Genomic DNA, 23859 nt, shown 5'->3' with positions numbered 1-23859 from the left:
GGAACTTTTAGAGTCACAGGAAAAGATAAAGGTATTTTTGTGCAGGCCAGCACTATAAGCCTGATTTCAAAGACAGGCTGCATGGATTCTAATCTCTGTTTCACTAGATGGAAGTTGCATGATTTGGGGTGAGTACTTACACCTCTATAGGCCTCAAGTTCCCTGTCAGGAAAAAAAAGAGAGAGAGAGAGAGATAATATTATTGAACCCATAGGATGCGGGAAAGGAGTAGATGAGGTTATCCATGTACAGTGATTGGCGCAAGTCCACAACATAGGAAACTCTCAATGATTGCAACTGGCAGTAACAGCAGCGTTATTTTTATGGTGCATGGTTGAAAGCTGCAGGAATTTAGAGAAAAGCATTTTCAACTGGGGATCAGTTCCAATTTAACTGGATTCGTGACCTTGGATAGGTCACTCAATTTCCTCAGGTGTCAGTTTCCTCAGATGAGATGAGGGGTTACGTCTAGATAGAGTAATGCTTCTCAAACTCAATGTGCATAGAATCACCTGAGAATCTTGCTAAAATGCAGATTTTGATTCAGCAGATCTGAAGGCGGTGAGCAAGATTCTGCACTTCTAACAAGCATCCGGAATGAGGCTGATGCTGCTGGTCTAAGTACTACACTCAGCATAGAAAGATCTAGGCTATATCCGGTAAAGTCTCTTCCAGTCTCAAAACTCTACTTTATAATTATGATAGTGACCCATTTCTTTCCCTTCATAAGGGAGGGATAAAGGATTGAAGTACACTTAAGAAAACTAGTCTCCGGGCGCCTGGGTGGCTTAGTGGGTTGAACGTCCGACTTCGGCTCAGGTCATGATCTCATGATTTGTGAGTTTGAGCCCTGCATTGGGGTCTGTGCTGACAGCCTGAAGCCTACTTTGGATTCTGTGTCTCCCTCTCTCTGCTCCTCCCCTCCTCATGCTCTGTCTTGATCTCAAAAATAAATAAACATTAAAGATTTTGTTTTAAAAAAGAAGAAAACTAGTCTCAATTATTCTGTGGATTATGACTCTAGAGTTTCAGTGGATCTTGGAAGGGAAGGAGAGGACATACTGAGGAGTCAGAAGATGATGGTCTGCTGAGAAAAGGTGCCAGCAGGGATATTTCCTGATGTGGTCCTCAAGACAGAGGCAATTTTAAGAAGTAGAGATAAAAAGGGAGGGAGGCTTGAGGAAACTAAAATTGGGAGATTTCTTTTTTCTTGATTCTGGAAGGCAGCAATGGCGTGATAGTGAAGAGGGAGGGCTTTTGTTTGGGCTGTGTATGGGTGTGTGTGTTAACAACCAGCCGTGGGCTATTATCCCAGCTTGGCAACTTAATGGCTGACCTTAAGCAAATTGCTTAATTTTCCTTAACTTCATTCTCTCATCTAGAAAATGGGAATAACGGTACCTCCTTGGGCTCTTGTCTGAGAGAATCAAATGAGTTAGTACCGAGAGTATGAAGCACAGGTTTAAGGGCACAGTAAGTGTTCACAAAGGTTTATCCATTACATTCATCATCATCACCATCACCATTATCATTAAGTTAGAAGCCCTGGAAGAGTGATCATTATAATCCCAGTTCTATTTTAGTTTCAGTGGTTCTCAAAGTTCAATGAGCACCAGAATCAACTAGAGGGCTGTTACAGCATAGGTTGCTGGATCTCCCTGCTGCCACCCCCGTCCAAACTCTGATTTAATAAGGAGAAAGTCTTGTGTGGGACCCAAGATTCCACCTTTCTAGCAGGTCTGGGGACCATCCTTTGAAAACCACTGATCTATAAAATTACTTCCTATAAGTGGCATCATTAGGGGATGAGGCACCCCTGGTAAGTGAATTTTCCACCTAGGTGAGGCTTACCTCCTAGGATACTTTCTCATTTCAATCAATTTTTGATGGAAGCTTTTCTAAAATGTGTCAGTTTTATTCTTCTCTCTGTGGGCAGGGTCTCTTAAATACAATGTAACTTTTCTTCTTTACTGAAGCCATCAAGTAGTTCATCTTGATTTCAGAAAAGACTGGAAAGAAAGACCTTTGATTTATGAACTTAACATCAATTTGAACATTTCCAGAATGTATCCCTAAAGAGACAGTCATAGATCTCTAAAAGAGACAGTGAGAAACTTACAGTCAGCATGAGTTCCCTGAGAGTAAGTATCTCATACTAACCTTACATCCTTTATTATTATGATTGCTAGATTGGTACACTGGAGAAAAGATGCAGCCAGGAATATCAGGCAATGTAATATGAGTTGAGTTGACTAATGGATGGGTGTTATCCTTAGGAGATTTTTCTTGTAGTGGGCCAGGAGATTCTATCCTGAGACTTATCTTTTTCTTTCTCAATTTAGATGAAAACACAGAAGGCAAGCCAAACCAGAATATAACACATTACCATTCCTCATGGTGTTAAAACACAGGCAAGCAGATCACTTGACACAAATATTAGAGAAAGGGGTTAGAAGTCTGAAAGGAGGCCTATGGTATCCTTTGAAGGTCCACCCAGTCCAGAATTCTATGATCCTCTGATAGTTATGATTGCCTATTATGGTACCTTTGTAGCAGGAATCTCACCCAGAGAGTCGTGACACCAAGGTTTTCCTTTGCAGGAAGCAACTTTATTCATGCTGGCACTGCTCAGTTGGGTTTGTACCAAAAGAACGGAGCCCCAAAAGCCACGTGGCATAGTTTTTTATATTTTTTCTATTTCTTTGTCTCCCATATATGGTAACACACAAATATGCAGTCTGATTAAGTGGTCTCATGTTGCAAGGTCGTGAGGGATGTTGTCACGTATGGGTATAACCAGGTTGCCTTGAAATTAGGGAGAGGACCCTACCACGCTGTGGCGTAATGTTCAGCATAACCAGGCAACCACCTTAGAGACTTTGGTCATTGCTACCAGAATGACAGCAAATTCCCAAGAACATACTTCTTGCTGCTCACCCAACTTTTACCCCCTTTTGCCTTCCTCCTTCGACCTGTTCCTAGACTGCTATTTCAACTCTACCAAGGCATATGAAATCAGATAACCAAACTTGATGAGAAATACGAACGTAATGAGCATATGCAGACTGGTGGAGAGCATAAGGGATCGTTTTTGGGTTTGGCTTTAGGGTCCCAGAAGGTGCTTTTCTGTACATTTATGTTCTGAAGGAATGAAATTACCCAACTTTTGGCCTCCAGAGCTGTTGTATGTTACTATAATACGGCTCAACCCTCTATTCATTTATCATTTACACTTCAGAGCAAATTGTGTCCATTTTATTAAAGAGTGACTTACAGATGAATAAAAGGTGAAATAGCATAATGCTACATATTCTGCCTACATGCGTTTGTTGTTCGACTAGATACGGTTGCAAGCTCAATGTTCAGTCAACCGTTCTGTGTACGTACGTGTACACATGCCCTCCAATGCCTAAGCTCCCATTCGCTATGGCCACAGGGATACCTCCTAATGACAAGTGAGGAAATGCTTTAAATAGAAAGGTGTTCAGAGGAAACTAAAAGAAATAATTCTCATTTTACTTCACTACTTTCTTCCACATCTTGTTTCCCTGGGTGGCACCACATTAGTGAGGACGCTCTAAACAAGGCACCAGTTTTATTTGATAGACGGTCTAATGTGCACTTATCTCCCATAGTCAGGGAGTGTCCTCAGTCAAGGCTAGTTAGGGGTCAGGAAGGTTTTTCATTTATCATCCCTAATGACCTGTAAATGTTCCACTGACTTAGGCTTTTGTTTCTGAGGTAAACATTTTGCTAACAAGTCATGGGTCGTGTAGGCACATTAACAACTCCCTGCTAATTTATCATCGCTGAACAGCTAAACTGCATTGAGTAAACCAGCTCCTTTTTGCTCCTATTATTTCATGATGTTGGTGGTACCAGTAAGCGTGTGTCGCTTTATCTCGTCTACAGCCCGGGAAAATAAACCTTCTTTTCAGAGTCCTTTCAATTTGATTAGGTGATTTAACTGCCAATGTATTCTGGAACGATGAATTGGCTTATGTTGCAACTTTTCCACTGAGTGATAGAGTATTATATGGGTAAGGTAGGAGAAAGTACAGAATTACAAATTTAAATACATTGAGTCTTATTCAGAGATATCCATTAAAGGGAAAAAAGTAATATTACAAGATATTGAGATGCACTCTCTGGGTGTTGTGTACTCCTAGGTGATTATTTTCCTTTGCTACATTTTTGGCGATTCATGCCAAACAAAACAATTGTAGGTGATTAATTATTACTAAGTATGCTTTTTTTTTTTTTTTTTTGCAGCAGCAGCTTTTGTAAAAAGCATCTTATTTCTTGGTACATTCATTTCTGTCTGTATTGGGCAGTTTGTGAGAAGTGTATTGCTTGACATGTCATACTTGAAGATTTTTTTTTTCTGTATTTTGAAGAAAACAAATTTTTCATTCAATTAAATTGCTTAGGGTAGAAATGAAATAAAGAATACTTGTTATTAACAATCTCCACATGTACCACTATTGTCTATAAGGTGCTAAAACCTCCCAGTAAGCATTTCTTAATCTAGAAAATCATTTTAGCAGCAAAGTTCAAATTTTCTGACAACGGGAAGTAGAAGCTGTGGTTCTCAACTGGGGATGAGTTTGCCCCCTAGGGGACATTTGGCAAAGTCTGGACACATTTTTGGTTGAAACAACATGGGAAAGGGCAAGGGTCAGGATTAGGTGGATGTTTGTGCTACTGGCATCTAGAGGGTAGAGGCCAGGGATGCTGCTCAACTTCCTATGACACAGAGCACAACAAAGGTTTACCCAGCCCAGAACATCAATAGTGCTGGGGCTGAGAAACTCTGGTCTAGAATCTTATTTTAAATATCAGTGAAATGAAAGTGATTGAGACAGTCTGAACTTTACATATTAGGTCATGATCCTTTTCAAAGGTAAGAAGGCAGCAACCCTAGAAGAGGAACTCAACCTATGATATAAGAAAGGAAACCCTTTTTCCTTTGTGTCCCACATTTCATTAAGAAATACAAGCACTTGAACCACTCCATTACAGTGAACCATGAATTTCTAAAAATTGTTTGATTTGTTATACCTAATTTTACTGTGCTATAAAATCAGGATATGGCATCACCACACACCATGAAACTTATTCTTCCTCTTTCTAATAGTGTCTAAACTTAGGATGTAGTCTTTAACTTGTGAAACTATACCCAGTCCGTCTTCTGCTTTTTATTCTACTTATGGAGCATACCCTTTAATGATTTAAAGCAGATGTTCCAACAACCAACGCCACAGAAATACAAAAAATAATAAGAGAATATTATGAGCAATTATATGCCAACAAATTGGGCAATCTGGAAGAAATGGACAAATTCCTGGACACATATAAACTACCAAAACTGAAACAGAAAGAAATAGAAAATTTGAACATACCCATAACCCTTAAAGAAATTGAATCAGTAATTAAAAATCTCCCCACAAACAAGGGTCCAAGGCTGGATGGCTTTCCAGGGGAATTCTACCAAACATTTAAAAGAGAGTTAACATCTATTCTTTTGAAGCTGTTCCAAAAAATAGAAATGGAAAGAAAACTTCCAAACTCATTCAATGAGGCCAGCACTACCTTGATTCCAAAGCCAAAGACCCCACTAAAAAGGAAACTACAGACCAATTTCCCTGATGAACATGGATGCAAAAATTCTCAACAAGATACTAGCAAACCGAATCCAACAATACATTAAAAGAATTATTCACCACTGTCAAGTGGAATTTATTCCTGGTCTCCAGGTCTGGTTTGATATCCACAAATCAATAAACCTGATATATCGCATTAATAAAAGAAAGGATAAGAATCATATGATGCTCTCAATGATGCAGAAAAAGCATTTGACAAAATACAGCATCCTTTCTTGATAAAAACCCTCAAAAAAGTAGGGATAGGAGGAACATACCTCAACATCATAAAGGCCATATATGAAAGACCCACAGCTAATATTATCATCAATGGGGGAAAACTGAGAGCTTTCCCCTTGAGATCAGGAACACAACAGGGATGTCCACTCTCATCACTGTTGTTCAACATAGTGTTGGAAGTCATAACCTCAGCAATCAGACAACAAAAAGAAATAAAAGGCATTCAAATAAGCAAGGAAAAAGTCAAATTTTACTCTTCACAGATAAATGATACTCTACATGGAAAACTCCACCAAAAGACTCCACCAAAAAGACTGCCAGAACTGATACATGAATTCAGCAAAGTCACAGGATATAATATCAATGTACAGAAAACAGTGGCAATTCATACACCAATAATGAAGCAGCAGAAAGAGAAATCAAGGAATCAATTCCACTTACAGTTGCATCAAAAACCATAAAATGCCTAGGAATAAATTTAACCAAAGAGGTAAAAGATCTATATGCTGCAAACCACAGAAGACTTATGAAAGAAATTGAAGAAGACACAAAGAAATGGAAAAGCATTCCGTGGTTATGGATTGGAAGAACAAATATTGTTAAAATGTCCATACTACTCAAAGCAATCTACACAGTCAATGCAATCTCTATCAAAATAATACCAGCATTCTTCACAGAGCTAGAACAAGCAATTCTAAAATTTGTATGTAACCATAAAAAAATCCAAATAGCCAAAGTAATGTTGAAAATGGAAACCAGGGGGCGCCTGGGTGGCGCAGTCGGCTAAGCGTCCGACTTCAGCCAGGTCACGATCTTGCAGTCCGTGAGTTCGAGCCCCGCGTCAGGCTCTGGGCTGATGGCTCAGAGCCTGGAGCCTGTTTCCGATTCTGTGTCTCCCTCTCTCTCTGCCCCTCCCCCGTTCATGCTCTGCCTCTCTCTGTCCCAAAAAAAATAAATAAACGTTGAAAAAAAAAATTAAAAAAAAAAAAAAAAGAAAAAGAAAATGGAAACCAAATCTGGAGGCATCACAATTCTGGACTTTAAGCTCTATTACAAAGCTGTGATCATCAAGAAAGTATGGTACTGGCACAAAAACAGACACTTATATCAATGGAACAGAATAGAGAACCTAGAAATGAACCCACAAACGTATGACCAACTAATCTTTGACAAAGTGGGAGAGAATATCCAATGGAAAAAAGACAGTCTCTTCAGCAAGTGGTGCTGGGAAAACTGGACCGTGATATGAAGAAGAATGAACCTGGACCACTTTCTTACACCATACACAAAAATAACTCAAAATGGGTGAAAGACCTAAATGTAAGAAAGGAAACCATCAAAATCCTAGAGAAGGAAACAGACAACAACCTCTTTGACCTCGGCCACAGCAACCTCTTACTAGACATGTCTCTGGAAGCAATGGAAACAAAAGCAAAAATTAACTATTGGGACCTGATCAAGATCAAAAGTTTCCTGCAAAGGAAACAACCAACAAAACTACAAGGCAATCGATGGAATGGGAGAAGATATTTGCAAATGACATATCAGGTAAAGGGTTAGTATCCAAAATCTATGAAGAACTTATCAAACTCGACCCCAAAAAACAAATAATCCAGTGAAGAAATGGGCAAAAGACATGAATAGACACTTTTCCAAAGAAGGTATCCAGATGGCTAACAGATACATGAAAAGATGCTCAACATCACTCATCATTAGGGAAGTACAAATCAAAACCACAATGAGATACCACCTCATACCAGTCAGAATGGCTAAAATTAACAATTCAGGAACCAACAGATGTTGGTGAGGATGCAGAAAAGAAGGAAAACTTTTGCATGGCCATTGGGAATGCAAACGGGTGCAGCCACTCTGGAAAAACAGTTTGGAGGCTCCTCAAAAAATTAAAAATAGAATTACCCTATGTCCCAGCAATTGCACTACTAGGGATTTATCCAAAGGATACAACAATGCTGATTCGAAGGGGCATTGCACTCTAATGTTTATAACAGTACTATCAACAATAGCCAAATAAATTATGGAAAGAGCCCAAATGTCCATCAACTGATGAATGGATTAAGAAAATATCTCACACACACACACACACACACACACACACACACACACACACACACACACACCATGGAATACTATTTGGCAATCAAAAAGAATGAAATCTTGCCATTTGCAATAACATGGATGGAACTAAACTGTATTATGCTAAGCAAAATAAGTTAGTCAGAGATAAATATCATATGATTTCACTCATATGTGGAATTTAAGAGACAAAACAGATGAACATAGGGGAAGGGAAGGAAAAATAAGTTAAAAAGAGAGAGGGAAGCAAACTGTAAGAGACTCTCACATAAAGAGAACAAACTGAGTTTTGCTGGAGGGGTGTTGAGTGGGGGGGGTGGGCTAAATGGGTGGTGGGCATTAAGGAGGGCACTTGTTGGGATGAGCACTGGGTGTTATACGCGAGTGATGAATCACTAAATTATACTCCTGAAATCATTATTACACTATATGTTAACTAACTTGGATTTAAATAAAAATTAAATGAAAACAAAGCAGATAATCTTCAAAACTTATTTTTTTTTTCAAATCCAGCAATATCACAAAGGAAAAACACTGATAAACCTTGATGGAGCTTCGGGGCAAAGGGTGTTATACATATCACAATGATCTAGTTATTCTGTTAATATGTATACTATGTATACTATGCCTATAGTATAGTCTTTCCTTAACATATCTTGCCACTATAGCCATGTACTATAAATCCCTTCCTTATGGTTTAGAGGCTAAGCAAATTATCTTGAATAATTTGCTTAATTTCTTACCAGTCTGTTTCCTCATCTGAAAAACGGGATACTACTATTATCTCTCTGAGAGGATTTTTGTGTATAATAAGTGAAAGCTTAGGAGATGTCTAGCACATAATAGATGCTGATTAAGTACAGCTATTATTTCCTTTGAAAAGAGCAGAGCAGGAATTTGAAACCATATATTCATCAAATATTTATGAAGCATGTTCTCTGTGTTTGGTATTATTCTAGGTTCTTGGAATGGCTCAGGGAAGAAACCAGATAAAACAAACTGTTCTTTCTGGAACTTACATACACACAAACAGACATACAAAGGCAAACCCATACGCACAGGTAAAACCACATGCACGCACAATGATAACACAAACATTTGGTGTCTCATCCCTTACTTATTTCAGAATTTAAATGAGAGTAAGTATTCCCTTAATTGGCCAAAATGGCACAGTGAAGACCAATTATAGAATTCTGAAGGAATGTTTTTCAAATACAGTTTCTTCCTGATTTTAAGGAAAATCAAGATATATTTCAAAAAAATATTCAGATTGTCTCCTTGAAAAGAAAATCACACAAAATGGCAATTGTGGGAATGAAGGCTGTTCATGTAATATTTTAATAGCTCAAAGAGTCACTGAAGGAGACATACATCCGCAGAAGATTTATTTATTACTTTGGAACATGAAAAGTAATATTCTTGTTTAAATTGAGCAACAATTTAAATTGCAAACAAAGCAAGCGAGTGACAGTGCAGCACAAGGGTTAAAAAATATTTATGAAAAGGAAATAGCACATGAGCCTACTATGAGTTCTTGTTTGGACATCTCTTCTGCCTCAGAAGCTTTGTTATCCTTTTCTTGAAATGCTCTCCCCACCTCCCTTCACCTGGCTGGCACACACTCATTCCTGAACACATAGCTGAAATGTCTCTTTCAGAGAGGCCTTCCCTGGTCTCCATCTAAATCAGGTTCCTTCAGTCATCATCCTTCTTCACTCATCTTTCTCTTTGTATATCTATCTGTCTATCCATCTATGATCAATCATTTGATTTTATTTTTAAATGCTTTTCTACTTCACTTGACAAAGTTCCACAAAGGGAAGGATCATTTTACACTGTCCACCATAATCTCTCAAGATGCTGGCACCTGATCCCTACTTTGCCCTCAAAAAATATTTACGGATGAGATAAAAGCTACCACTCAAGGTTAATGACTGCCAAGAGCACTGAGATTATTAAAGCATGCTTCCTTCCATTTTCTGTGATAGAGTGAATACACCCTGCTCCCATTGTGCTGTGTACAAAAACATTATATTATTTGGCCTTGGTCTATTTTTCACTGTAAATGTGGCATAAAATGAAGGTGAGCTCAAATCTGTCATATCTGACATAGTTATGCCCAGACCAGTTCATACCCACATACAAAGTGACCTTTGGTCATGGTGGATATCAGCCTCTGAAGCAGTGTGGAAAAGTTTCAGCTAGTCTTGGCATAGAAAAATTATGATGAATCCCTTAAGCTGAGCAAAGCATCAGAATAGGTAAGGGTCCTTTAAGATGTTGCGATGTTGCTCAATTTTAAGAGGAGAATGAAAGGAACCTTAAGAAGTTCTTGTTTAAAACGTCTCGAGTCGGATGTTTGGCTTTGTACCTCTAAACGTCAGCCGTGGGCATCAGTCACATTTGAGCAATGTGATGTTGTCAATCCTCCCTGCAAGACGTACAGCCTATTTTTCCTCCCTCCAGTCTGGCTGGAACATGGGGCTTGCTTTGGCCAAGAGAACTTTAACAAATGTCATGTAAGCAGAGATTTGAAAAGTGCTTTGCTTTGGGGCTTAGTCTCTTGCTGGATTGGGCTCTGAGACCATCACATGGCAAGGCCCAGGCTGGCCTTCTGGAAGGTAGAAGACCACCAGGAACAAAGCTTATCTATCTATCATAGCCGAGGGCCTCCCAGGCCAATCAGCCTGCCAACTACTAGATATCTGAGTGAAATGACCACAGATGAACTAACCCCAAATTAAACAACTGTCCAGAGAACCCACAGATAGTGAAAAATACTAAGTGAGGGTATCTGGCTGGCTCAACTGGTACAGCCTGGAACACTTGATCTTGGGGCTGTAGGTTTGAGTTCCACGTTGGGTGGAGAGATTACTTAAAAATAAAATCTTTAAAAAAAAAAGAAAAAAACTAAATGATTTCTGCTTTCAGTTATTAATTTTTGGGGTGGCTTGTTAGGCAGCAGAAGGTAACTGATACAGTGAAGTCACAGATAGCATATTACTATGTGACTAGTCAAGGAAACATATCAGATGACTATAAACTATGAGTTTGGCAGAGTTTGTTAAACTCACTTGTCATCTAAGATTGTCCAGGGTATAGAAAGTGACTTACTGATCCAAAATTTGGAAATCACTGAATTCTAAAGCATTTTCTACTTGGGTCTGGCAACACCAATTAGCACATTAAAGATTCTGAGGAACAATGCAGCAAAAGAAAACAAACTTGCTAAAAGATTTTAAAACGCTTCCTGCTTCCTGAACTTTTATGACCTCTTGGCATTACAGTCGACATTATCATCATTGCTGAAACCCGTGTCCAAACATAATGGTAAGCCAACTGGACAAGAATTGTGAGATCTACATTCTGGTCCAAGATATAGTGTTTATAAACTATAGGACATTTAACAAATCTAATTTGGTAAAATTAATTTGATAAAATTAGGTAAAACGAGAGACATTATTCCCACACTGAGTCTCTTCTAGATTATTGTCAACCCATTTATGTCACTTGGGCTGGAAATTTAGATAATGCATTGACACTTTGTGCTCCATATTGTGTTCTGGTTTTGATGAGTTGTGCCAGCCCTGAAGTGGCAAATCATTCATTCATCTCAAAATCGTTTTTGAGAGCCTGCTGTGTGTCAGGTACTATTCTTAGTGACCAAATCTTTCCTTAAGAGTTTGATTCTAGTAGAAGAAGTGGGCAATAAGTCTGCAAAGAAATAGCTAATACAATGTCACATGATAAGGACTGTGAAGCAAATACAGTCAAGGCCTAGAACAGTGTTCTTAAACTCCAGCTTGTGTCAGAATCACCTGGCTGATTTGTTAAAATCTAGATTTCTAGGGGTGCCTGGGTGGCTCAGTTGGTTGAGCGTCTGACTTTGGCTCAGGTCATGATCTCACAGCTCATGAGTTCAAGCCCCGCATCGGGCTCTGTGCTGACAGCTCAGAGCCAGGAGCCTGCTTCAGATTCTGTGTCTCCCTCTCTCTCTGCCCCAACCCACTCGCATTTTGTCTCTGTCTCTCTCAAAAGTAAATAAACATTTTTAAAAAATCTAGATTTCTGATTCAGTAGGACTCAGCTGGACTAAGAATTTCCATTTCTAATAAATTCCCATGTGATGCTGATGCTATTGGTGGGAGGACCACATTTGAAAACTGGCGAGCTAGACGGTGATAGACAGTTGCTCTATTAGATGACTTCTGTGATCACCAGAAACCTTGCTGAATGGGGGAGGAAGCCATGGGAAGATCTGGAAAGAGAATTTTCAGTGGAAGGCAGAGCACAGCATGTGCAGAGGCCCTGAGGCAGAATCGATCTTATTCTACTGGAAGAATAGTGAAGACTAATTTTTCTAATAGTCACTGATGTGGTAGCCGACCAGGGTCCTTGTCACCTATCACAGCATGAATTATGGGTGGCAATCCTCATAGGCCATGGCCTGCATGGTCCACTGGAGTCGAGGTTTCAGCTGAATGACTTCCTGATTATACTCAGATTTAGAAATAGTTAATAAGAAAAAAGGAACTTTAGGTACTGAGGAGTTTGGGTTAAATGATGTGCCAAGACAAGAAGAGGAAACTGCTCATGTGCCATGTTTCGTTTGTAAAGGTCCACTGGTTTCAGTTCTGACACCAGCACTGGATATCACTCAAATACCTAACGTCCCCAAGTCCTTGTGTCTGGCTTGTAGAAGGTCTGTGATTTCTCAGGTTATGGATATCATTTCAACATGGCTTCTTATGTATTCGTGGATGTCCTCAGACAACAATGCATTGTCTTTTTAGAACGCTGTATGTGTGGGAGACACTTTTCACACATCTCTTATCACCTCAGATCTTCACAATTTAATTTCATGATGCAGGAGGAGCAGAAACTATTACTCCCATGCTACAGATGAGAAAACTGGGGCTAGGAGAAGCCAACACTGAGAACCATTTCTTTCTTTTCTCTTCATATGGTCCTTTATTTTTTCTTTTTTAAGGCAAACTGATGTCCAAGCTGTGACAATGTGTGCTAAATAGTGGAGCAGGGTCCTCGTGGCCAAGCCCATCATTTTCCTGCCACTGCCTCTCCTGAGGGGAGGCTCTCTGGTCTCCGCCTATGTCTGGTTACATTTTATCATCACCATCAATCATGAAAATGGTGGCTTTACTCAGAAGAAAGATCATTTGTGAGAAGAAAAGGAAAACTAAACTTTACTTAGCACCCAAGATCCAGGCATGGTTCAACTATTTGATTCAATATTTTTAAAGTGTGATTTTAGTGGGGCGCCTGGGTGGCTCAGTCTGTTGAGCGGCCCACTTTGGCTCAGGTCATGATCTCGCGGTCCGTGAGTTCAAGCCCCGCATTGGGCTCTGTGCTGACAGCTCAGAGCCTGGAGCCTGTTTCGGATTCTGTGTCTCCCTCTCTCTAACCCTCCCCCACTCATGCTCTGTCTCTCTCTGTCTCAAAAATAAATAAACGTTAAAAATTTTTAAAACAATAAATAAAGTGTGATTTTAGTTAATCCCCTTGACAATGGGTCTTTTCTCCATTTTGTAGGTGAAAAAACTGGGGCTCAGGGAAGGTAATGGCTTGAGGATAATAATGTGAGTGATCACCACTGGTGTTTTCTCCAACTTCAAGGGCCACAAAGCCTTCTTTCCAACACGGCAATGAAGCCTAGAGGAAGAACTGAGACATGGGCATGTACATGATAGGAAGGAGACAATGCCTGAGAGGACAGTTTGAGTCAGCAACACCTTTTTATATTTACAGATAAAAGGAGTTAAAAAAAAAATTAACCTAGAGGAAATGGCCATGATATACTTTAAAGAACTCAAATGTCCAGGGTACCTGGGTGGCGCAGTCGGTTGAGGGTCCGACTTCGGCTCAGGTCATGATCTTTCAATTGACAGGTTTGAGCCCTGCATCAGGCTCTGCTCTGACAGCTCAGAACCTGGAGCCTGCTTTAGATTCTGTGTCTCCCTCTCTCTCTGCCCCTCCCCTGCTAGTGTTCTGTCTTTTTCTGTCTCAAGAATAAATAAACATTAGTCAACACCAGGATTGGTCACAAGTAGGAAGCTTCGCCAGTACAGCAGGACTCTTGGGCTGTGTCCGCATCGCACCGGAGGCTGTAGTGGGCATCGCGCTCAGGTACTGAGGAACCTTCGACCTACAATACTTCCACAGCATGTGGGCCCAAGAACTTCCCTAAAAGCCAGACCAACACTAAACCATCCTGCACACCTAGAAAACCGATTGGAGGATTAACACAACAATCTGCACAACCTGAACCACAGAATTCAGCAGGTAGGCGGCATGGAGAGGTGAACTTGGGGAGCGAGAAGCCGCGGGAAGGGAGGTGCTTTTGCGGGTGGAGAGAGGATGGAGATGGAGGGGTGAATACAGGAAAAGCACCCCTCCCCAAAAGCAGCTGGAGAGAAAGTGGAACATTGGAAACAGCCGCAGGACTAAACTAAAAAGGGAGAAAGGAGAGAGGAGAGGGTTTAAATTCCATTAAGACTGTAAACAAGGGGAGCGCAAAGGCTGCAACTCCGCGGCTCCATACCTGGCGGTGCTCTGGTGGGAAGGGTGAATCCCCAGGAGCAGAGTGGGGTCCGGGAGGTTCTCAGGCCACACAGGGAAAAGCGGCTCCACTGCTGGAAGGATATTTGGTGGAGACTGTTGAAGCCACCTGGTCCCGGCAGACCCCAGAAAACGGCCACATTCACTGGTGCTGGAACAAGGTCGTTAAGGGTGAAGCCTGGTGCCAGATGTGTGTTGTGATTTTCCATAATCCCTGCTGCTACACTGTCTCGTGAATTTTTTCTGGGGCGGGCGGCACCTGGCCGTAGTCTCGGGGCACCGGCAGCAGCAGGGTCCAGCAAGCGTTCCTGGGTGCAGTCGGCATTCGGCCCTTGCTCATTCGGCCACTGCTCGGTGAGACCCTCCCGCAGAGGGGCGGAACGGGTCGAAGCCGCAGTCCTTCGGAAGCAAGGGGCTGGGGAAAACAGCTGCATCTGACACAAAACTCGGGAGAGAGGTGCTGCCTGGGGCCTGGTCACGGAGAATGAAAGAGCGGGGAGTGGACGAAAGCTGAAGACAGGGGACGGGTGCGTGATTGCTGACCCAGGAGAACAGCCTGGGTGGCTGGGTGACGCCATTTTAACCGCTCCCGCGCATGCGCATACGCACCTACTAGCGCCGAAACGCTCCGCCCCAGTAGGCCAGCAGCGCCATCTAGTGGAGCGCGGAGCCATTACACTGAGCCCCGCTCAACTGGGCCAACCTCACTCTTCAAGAAGACAGTCTCACTGCCTGCTTAGTTTATGGACTATAAAGCTCTTCATAGTCTGACTTCTAGGGGAAAATGAAGCAATTTCAGTCCTACTTCAATCTGTTAGCAGGTTCATCTATTCAATTTTCTTTCTTTTTTTTCTTTTTTCTTTCCTCTTTTATAATTCTTTTCTTTTTCTCAAATACAGAAAGAGAAAAAATTCATTTTTATTTTCAATTTTTATTAAAAATATTTTTCTTTAATTTTTTGCTACTATATTCTTTACTTTTGTATAAATTTTTTCAAATTCTATTTTATTCCCATTATCTCATTTTAGTCTACTTCAGTGTATTCATTTTTTCAAATTCTCAAATGATTTCCCTTTTTTTTTCCTCCCCCCCCTTTTTTTTCTCTCATCTGTCAAACCATTTTCAACACCCAGACCAAAATACACCTAGGATCTAGCATCATTTATTTGATATTTTTTGTGTGTATCTGATTTTTTAATTTTAATTTGTTTTAAGTTGTAATATTTTTAAAATTTTAATTTTTACCTCATTAATTCCTTTTCTCCCTTCAAAATGACGAAATGAAGGAATTCGCCCCCAAAGAAAGAGCATGAAGAAACGACAGCCAGAGATTTAACCAACACAGATACAAGCAGGATGTCTGAACCAGAATTTAGAATCATGGTAATAAGAATACTAGCTGGAGTCAAAAATAGATTAGAATCCCTGTCTGCAGAGATAAAAGAAGTAAAAAATAGCCAGAATGAAATTAAAAATGTGATAACTAAGCTGCAATCACGGATGGATGCAGCAGCGGCAAGGATGGACGAGGCAGAATAGAGAATCAGCAATATAGATGACAAACTTATAGAGAATAATGAATCAGGAAAAAAAGAGAGAGATTAAGGCAAAAGAGCACGATTTAAGAATTAGAGAAATCAGTGGCTCATTAAAAAGGAACAACATCAGAATCATAGGGGTCCCAGAAGAGGAAGAAAGAGAAACAGGGGCAGAAGGGTTATGTGAGCAAATCATAATGGAAAACTTTCCTAACTTGGGGAAAGACACAGACATCAAACTCCAGGAAGCACAGAGGTCCCCCATTAGATTCAACAAAAACCGACCATCAACAAGGCACATCGTAGTCAAATTCACAAAATACTCAGGCAAGGAGAGAATCATGAAAGCAGCAAGGGAAAAAAAGTCCCTAACCTACAAGGGAAGACAGATCAGGTTTGCAACAGACCTATCCACAGAAACTTGGCAGGCCAGAAAGGAGTGGCAGGATATATTCAATGTGCTGAATCAGAAAAATATGCAGCCAAGAATTCTTTATCCAGCAAGACTGTCACTCAAAATAGAAGGAGAGATTAAAACTTTCCCAAACAAAAATTAAAGGAGTTTGTGACCACTAAACCAGCCTTGCAAGAAATTTTAAGGGAGACTCTCTGAGGAGAGAAAAGATAATATATATATATATATATATATATATATATACATATATATGTATATATATATATATCAAAAGCAACAAAGATTAGAAAGGACCAGAGAACGCCACCAGAAACTCCAACTCGACAAATATCATAATGGCAATAAATTCATATCTTTCAGTACTCACTCTAAACGTCAATGGACTCAGTGCTCCAATCAAAAGACATAGGGTAATAGAATGGATAAGAAAACAAGATCCATCTATATGCTGTTTACAAGAGACCCGCTTCAGACCTAAAGACACCTTCGGATTGAAAATAAGGGGATGGTGAAGCATCTATCATGCTAATGGTCAAAAAAGAAAGCCGGAGTAGCCATACTTATATCAGACAATCTAGACTTTAAAAATAAATAAACATTAAAAAAAAAATTTTAAAAACTCAAACATCCAATGTCCTCATATGAAAGACCACCTTTTTTCTTCTTTTCCTTCTCCTTCTCCTTCCTCTTCCTCCCCCTCCTTCTTTTTCTTCTTCATAATTTGTTTCAGAGTTTATTGTTTTTAGATCAGTTTTACCTTCACAGACAAATTCAGGGAAGGAGGCAGACATTTCCCCTATACCTCCTGTCCTCACATATGCACACAGTCTCCCTCACTATCAAAACACACCCCCCCCCCAGAGTGATACATTTGTTACCGTTCATAAACTTACACTGACACATCATTATCACTCAGAGTCTATAGTTTACATTATGGTTCACTCTTGGCTGTGTACATTCTGTAGATTTGGACAAATGTCTAATGACATGTATTCATCCTTATAAAGGGTATTGTGGTAATCATTTCACGAGATATGTAAATCAGAATATCATGCTGTAAACCTTAAACTTATACAGTGATGTATTCAATTATTTCTCAGAAAAAACTGGAAAAAACACAAAACAAGTCTAAAAAGTATAAAAATCATTGGTGCCTTCATCTCTGCCCCAACCCACCTGCCAGCAACCATTGATCTTTTTTACTGTCTCCATAGTTTTGCCTTTTCCAGAATGCCAAAGTGTTGGAGTCATAAAGTATGTAGCCTTTTCAGATGGGCTTCTTTCACTTAGTAATATGCATTAAGACTTCCCCATGTCTTTTTATGGCTTGATCGCTTACTTCTTTTTAGTGTTGAATAGCATTCTATTGTCTGGTGGTGCTAGTTTTTTATACTTTCACTCAGTGAAGGACATCTTGGTTACTTACAAGTTTTGGCAATTACCAAAAAAGCTGCTATGAACAAGTACAGGTTTTGTGTGATGTAAGTGTTCAACTCCTTTGCATAAATACCAAAGGGCATGATAGCTGGATCATATGATAAGTTTGTGTGTAGTTTTATAAAAAAAAAAAACTGCCCAACTGGCTTCCAAAGGGGCTGTCCCATTTTGTGTTCCTATTGGTAAGTGAATGAAAGTTCCTTTTGCTCTGTATCCTGGCCAGCATTTGGTGTTGTTACTGTTCTGGATTTTGACCATTCTAATAGGTATGTAGTAGTATCTTATTGTTTTAATTTGCATTTCCTTGATGACATGAGACCAGAAGGATCTTTTCATATGTTTACATATCATCTGTGTATCTTCTTCATTGAGGTGTCTGTTAAGGTCTTTGGCTCATTTTTCTTCTTAGTTCTTTTCTTTTAAGTTTATTTATTTATTTTGAGAAATCACAGCCACACATGGGGGAGGGGCAGATAGAGAGGGAGGGAGAGAATCCCAAGCAGGCTCTGCACTGTCAGCAGAGAGCCAGATGTGGGGGCTCAAACTCACACATCATGAGATCATGACCTGAGCCAAAACCAACTGAGCCACTCAGGCACCCCTCATTTTTCAGTTGGGTTGTTTGTTTTCTTATGGTTGACTTTTAAGCATTCTTTGTATATTTTGACTAGCAGTCTTTTATCAGGCGTCTTTTGAAAAAAATTTGTTTAAATGTTTATTTTTGAGAAAGAGAGAGAGAGAGAGAGAGGGAGGGAGAGAGAGAGAGAAAGCATGAGAAGGGGAAGGGCAGGGAGGGAGACAACAGAATCCAAAGCAGTCTCCAGGCTCTGATCCATCAGTAATAGCCCGATGCAGGGCTCGATCTCACAAACCATGAGATCATGACCTGAGCAGAAGTCAGACACTTAACTGACTGAGCCACCTAGGTGCCCCCCAAAAAGATAAAATGATATTAATAATGACTTTTATGCTAATAAGTTGAAAAAGTCAGATGAAATGGAAAAAATCCCTAGAAAATTACACTTTGTCAAAAACTAAAAAAAGAAATAAAAAACCTGATTAATCCTATGACCATTAAAATGAATCTATAATTAAATGACTCTCAAACACACACAGACACATATACAACAACAACAACAACAAACAGAAAACAAAACAAAAAACCACTCTAGTCCCTAGATATCTGTATCTATACCAGAAAACGTTACCAAACATTTAAGGAATAAATAACATCTACCCCAGAAAATAAAAAGGAAAATAACGTTCAACAATTCTTTCTATGATGTAGTAAAACCTTGATAGCACAAATTAACAGAATGAGAAAGGAAAATCACAGGCCAATCTCATCCACTACCTAAATACAAAAACTCTAGACTTAGACTTAGCTAACAGAATCCACCAATATATAAAAAAGACAAAAATAGGATCGGGGCTGCCAGGGTGGCTCAGTCGGTTAAGTGACCAACTCTTGATTTTGGTTCAGGGAGCCCCATGGAGCCTACTTGGGATCCTCTTTCTCCCACTGTCTCTCAAAATAAATAAACTTAAAAATATATATATACATATATCCATGTATGTGTATATATATATATATATATATATATATATATATATATGCCAAATTGAATTTGCTATGGGAATGCGAGATTATTTTAACATCAAAATATCAATGTGTAATTTGCTACATTGAGAGAAGAAAAAAGAAATAGATGATATTTTTACAGATGAGGAAACTGAGGTGTAGAGAGAAGATAGGTGACACACACAAAATGATTAGCAAAGACACAAAGACACAAAGCTGAAATCCTTAACCAGCCCATTGTTTAATATGAACCACAGTGGAAGGTTTTCTCTAAATCTGCATAAATGGAAACTCACAAACCATAATAAAACCTTGTTTTATCTGCCGGTTCTAAATTTGATTGTTTGCCCCAGATGTATCATTTATGGAAGTTCAAATTACGTTCTACAGTTGCATCTGAAGGAGCACTGTGAGCAATATTTTATGTAGTGCTTTGTAAACCTAGGATGAGGCAAGTTTATTGTAAAAGAGAACCATAATACGCGAAAATAGAAAGTGACAGTAAACTGATACTGCCCTCAAATTGAGAATCTCATTTAAGCTGACAAAAATAAGTGAATTTGAAGTTATAACTATCACTCCAGATCTGACTCATTCAGGGTTTTTAAGGATCTGAAAATAGCCCATAATCATCAGCATCATATTATGTGTTACTGTATCTAGACAAATTAGAATTCTTTCCATGAAAATGAGCGAGATCCACCTTTATTCCCTTTCTAAACAGAAAGGATACTTTCACAGAATTTTTAAAAATTAAATTTCCACTTTTGATGCATATAAACATAACTCAAAAAAAAGGAAGTACACTTAATCGATATGTTTTGGGGAGGAGTGTCACAAATCACTAGATTTCTTCCGTGATTGACAAAGAGTTTGGCAACGTGCTATACTTTGTGTGCTCACAATAACGTGGGTTATTACAGTCCAATTAGCTATTATTCACCTCACCTCAGACCTACCTTTCAGAGAGCTGAAAATTAAGATTGAATTTATAAGTGTTTTTGTATTCTTAAATTCCTTTTCTCCATTCATCTTTTTCCGGATGCACTGTAATTCATCAGCACCTTCATTTTTGCATAGGCTTTTCATTTGTGGCTTCGTTCATAGGAAATAATTTGTGGTTGCTAGGAAAGCTCATAATTGCTGCATAAGGCAATCATAGATCTGAACATGGATTATTTGAAGATTTCCATACTTACGATGTTGGGTAATATTTATTCATTCAAGTTAGACTCCACATAATGTTGTTGAATATTTTATTTGGGGTAATTGTAAGAATGAACGGAAATGCTAATTGCTCAACTTCTACTTTCTCATAATTATGCTAGTACCTCAAAGAGCTTTAGTAGAATGATTAAGAAATAATATATGAACAGTGCTTCCACTCCTTAGTATATGCCCAGGAGATATGAATGCATGAATCCACAAAAAGAATTAAGAATTTTCAAAGCTGTTTTATTTGTAATAGCCCCAAACTGGAAATAACCCAAATATCTGTTAGTTGGAGAAGGAATAGACACATTATAGTGTATTTGTATGATTAAATATCAAATAGAAATTAAAAATAGAACAACTTTCTAATCCACACAATAATGTGACTTTATCTCAAAAACATAGCAGTGTGTAAAAGAAACCAGATAGAAAGGAGAACACACTGTGTGATTCTATTTATATGAAGTTCAAGAGCTGGTAAAGCTAGTAAATGATGACAGAAGTAAAAATATCATTTACCTCTAGAAAGGGAGTGGTTATCAACAAAGAAGAGGTACAGATAAACTTTCTAGGTTGCTGGAAATGTCTAGCTTGTTCTGGGTGGTCATTACACATAGGTATAAAAATGTAAAAATTAATCAAATTAAATGCTTAGGATTTGCCTATTTTACTGTAAATAAATTACACTTGAATTTAAAAATTATTGCTCTCAACTTTTTTTTTAACATAGCCTTTTGTTATGGAGCTATATCCATAACATATATCCATGTGGATGTACCTAGGCCTATTTTATTATTTAACTGTATCTATTTAAAGAAAAAAAATATCCTTTGGTGGAGTTTGGTTTGGCTGATGGGTATACTGGGATAACAGTAACTACCACAACAAATAAACTTGCACATTTCAATGACTTAACATGCCAGAAGTTGATTGCTCAATCACTGTAACATTTGAAAATGAGTGTTCTCATTCTTTTCCATATGGTGATCAAGGGACTCAGACTCCTTCTAGCTTGTGGCTTACTAGTCCCTGCCCAGAGGCCTCAGAATCTTCTACCTCCAGCTGGGAAACAAAGAGAACATAGTTAGGTAATTTTTAAAGTTTCAAGTAGTGACATACTTGTTTTACTCAGGCCTTTTCTGGTCCTCCCAGTGAATAGCAGTTTCTTAAGGAGTTAGGGACCTGTCCCATGACTCCCAGACATGCTCATATTTTCCATCTCCTTGTGACTACCCCATGACTCCCTCTCCTACATAATGGTAGCCTGACGGGCTAGTTAAGAGCACAGCCTCTGCCATCGATGCCTGGGCCTGAGCTTGAGCAAATTATTTGATCTTCCTATGTTTTAGCTTCCCCATCTGGTCATAGAGTTCTTACAGGATTTCTTAAAATTGTGCAGTATTTAGGACAATGCCTAGAAATAATAATTGTGTAATAAATATTAGCTATAGTACATACTTCTTGCCATAAGCAGCCATACCAGAACATCTATTGCATCTCCAATATGCCCAAGACTTCTACCATGACAAAGAATAATAGTGGATTTTCACCAGACCAGCTTCATGGGCATGCAATCTGTGCAGCTGTACAGGGTTCCACGCTCAGAAGGGCCCCCTGCTTTCAGCCTGGCACTTAGTTTAATGCTCTTTTCACCATCTTAAAATTCTTGCTGATTTTATCCTTGAACTTGTGTTTTGTAAGTGACATTTGATGGGACAATAGTTCATGTCCATGAACAGAGGAGAACCACACAATATATACATCCATTGCTGTTCTTTGTTGCTCCACTTACTGTTGGGGGAGGTCACTGAGAGGATGCGACCACCTGTTGATCTATGAGCTGGACCCAGGCAATTAGAGTCTCCTCACCCTCTCCCTTATCTTTGGAATATGGGTTCCACTTGCCTTCCCTGTTCCCAGAAGCTACCCCAAGGACACACCCTTGAGAGAGGGGTTGGTGTTGAGACCTTCTGGACGGTATAGGTGACTGAATAGCATCAAGGCCTCTATATAAACATCTAAGATTTGGCAGGTGGGTGTGGAGACTACTTATCTTGCAGCTGCCCAAGACCAGTCTTACATGTGAGTTCCCTTGCTCATTAATCTACCACCTACCAACCTGGAATGGCCTCTTTCTTTGGTTTCTCCCTGGGGACCAGTTTCAGATTACACTTGGGATTCAGATTCAGATTCACATAGATCTTGTGAACCAACACTTATATATAACATACTTGATGCACCATGAGCACAGAAGTCCAACAGCCCCGCAATGTGTGAGAGGTCAGCAAAACTCAAATGGAGTATAAGATAAGCATGTTACATCTATGACTAAGTGGGAGCACTGACAACCCCAAGAGGCCATGCATTCCATTCCACTCCATCTCACTCCATTCTATTCCATTCCATTCTTGCTTTGAATGTAGAAAGAAAGTAACAACCAAGAAACTTTATCATGTCCGTTCTTACTCATTTTACATCCCTGTATTATCTAACCATTTATTCTGAAAATGATGACACGGAAGGAAAGGGCAACCCATAGTTCCTTTTCCTTTGAGTTCTTCCTTACTCAATGGTATGTAAGTCTAAGATAGAATTTTGGAAGAATGGGCACATATCAAGAAGTAAAATAAAAACAGTTGAGCTAGTTTGTGCTGTGTTTCCACTGTTCTGATAAGAACAAAACACATACGCATATACAAACTACAAAATACATGAACTAGCTACAAAATACAAGTTGTGTAATTCGGTTGATTTCACATATGAGTTAAATGCTCTTACATTTGCATTTAAAACTACCATGGCATAATATAAAGATGAACAGTGAAATTTGTGCTAATAATTTAAAAGGCTTATTTTCTTTACTTAGAATGATGTTAAATAGCAAATAAAAAATACCATGACAATTCCAAGAAGAGAATGTGGAAGAAAGGAGATAGCTTTATATTTTCTACCTGTAATGGTGCTTTTTTTCCCTGCTTTTTGAATAAAGGGCCCCACATTTTCATTTTGTACTAAGCCTTGCAAATATTGTAGCAGCTGTGTCTTTCCCTCTCTATGACTTCTCCCACAAGCTCCACCTGGTCATCTTCCGCGGGAAGTGCTATCTCACCACCGTCACCACCA

The sequence above is a fragment of the Leopardus geoffroyi genome, chromosome C2, assembly GCF_018350155.1.
Source record: "Leopardus geoffroyi isolate Oge1 chromosome C2, O.geoffroyi_Oge1_pat1.0, whole genome shotgun sequence".
In the NCBI taxonomy this organism is placed as follows: Eukaryota; Metazoa; Chordata; class Mammalia; order Carnivora; family Felidae; genus Leopardus; species Leopardus geoffroyi.
The sequence above is the reverse complement of the archived record's forward strand: the minus strand, read 5'-3'. Positions refer to the sequence as shown.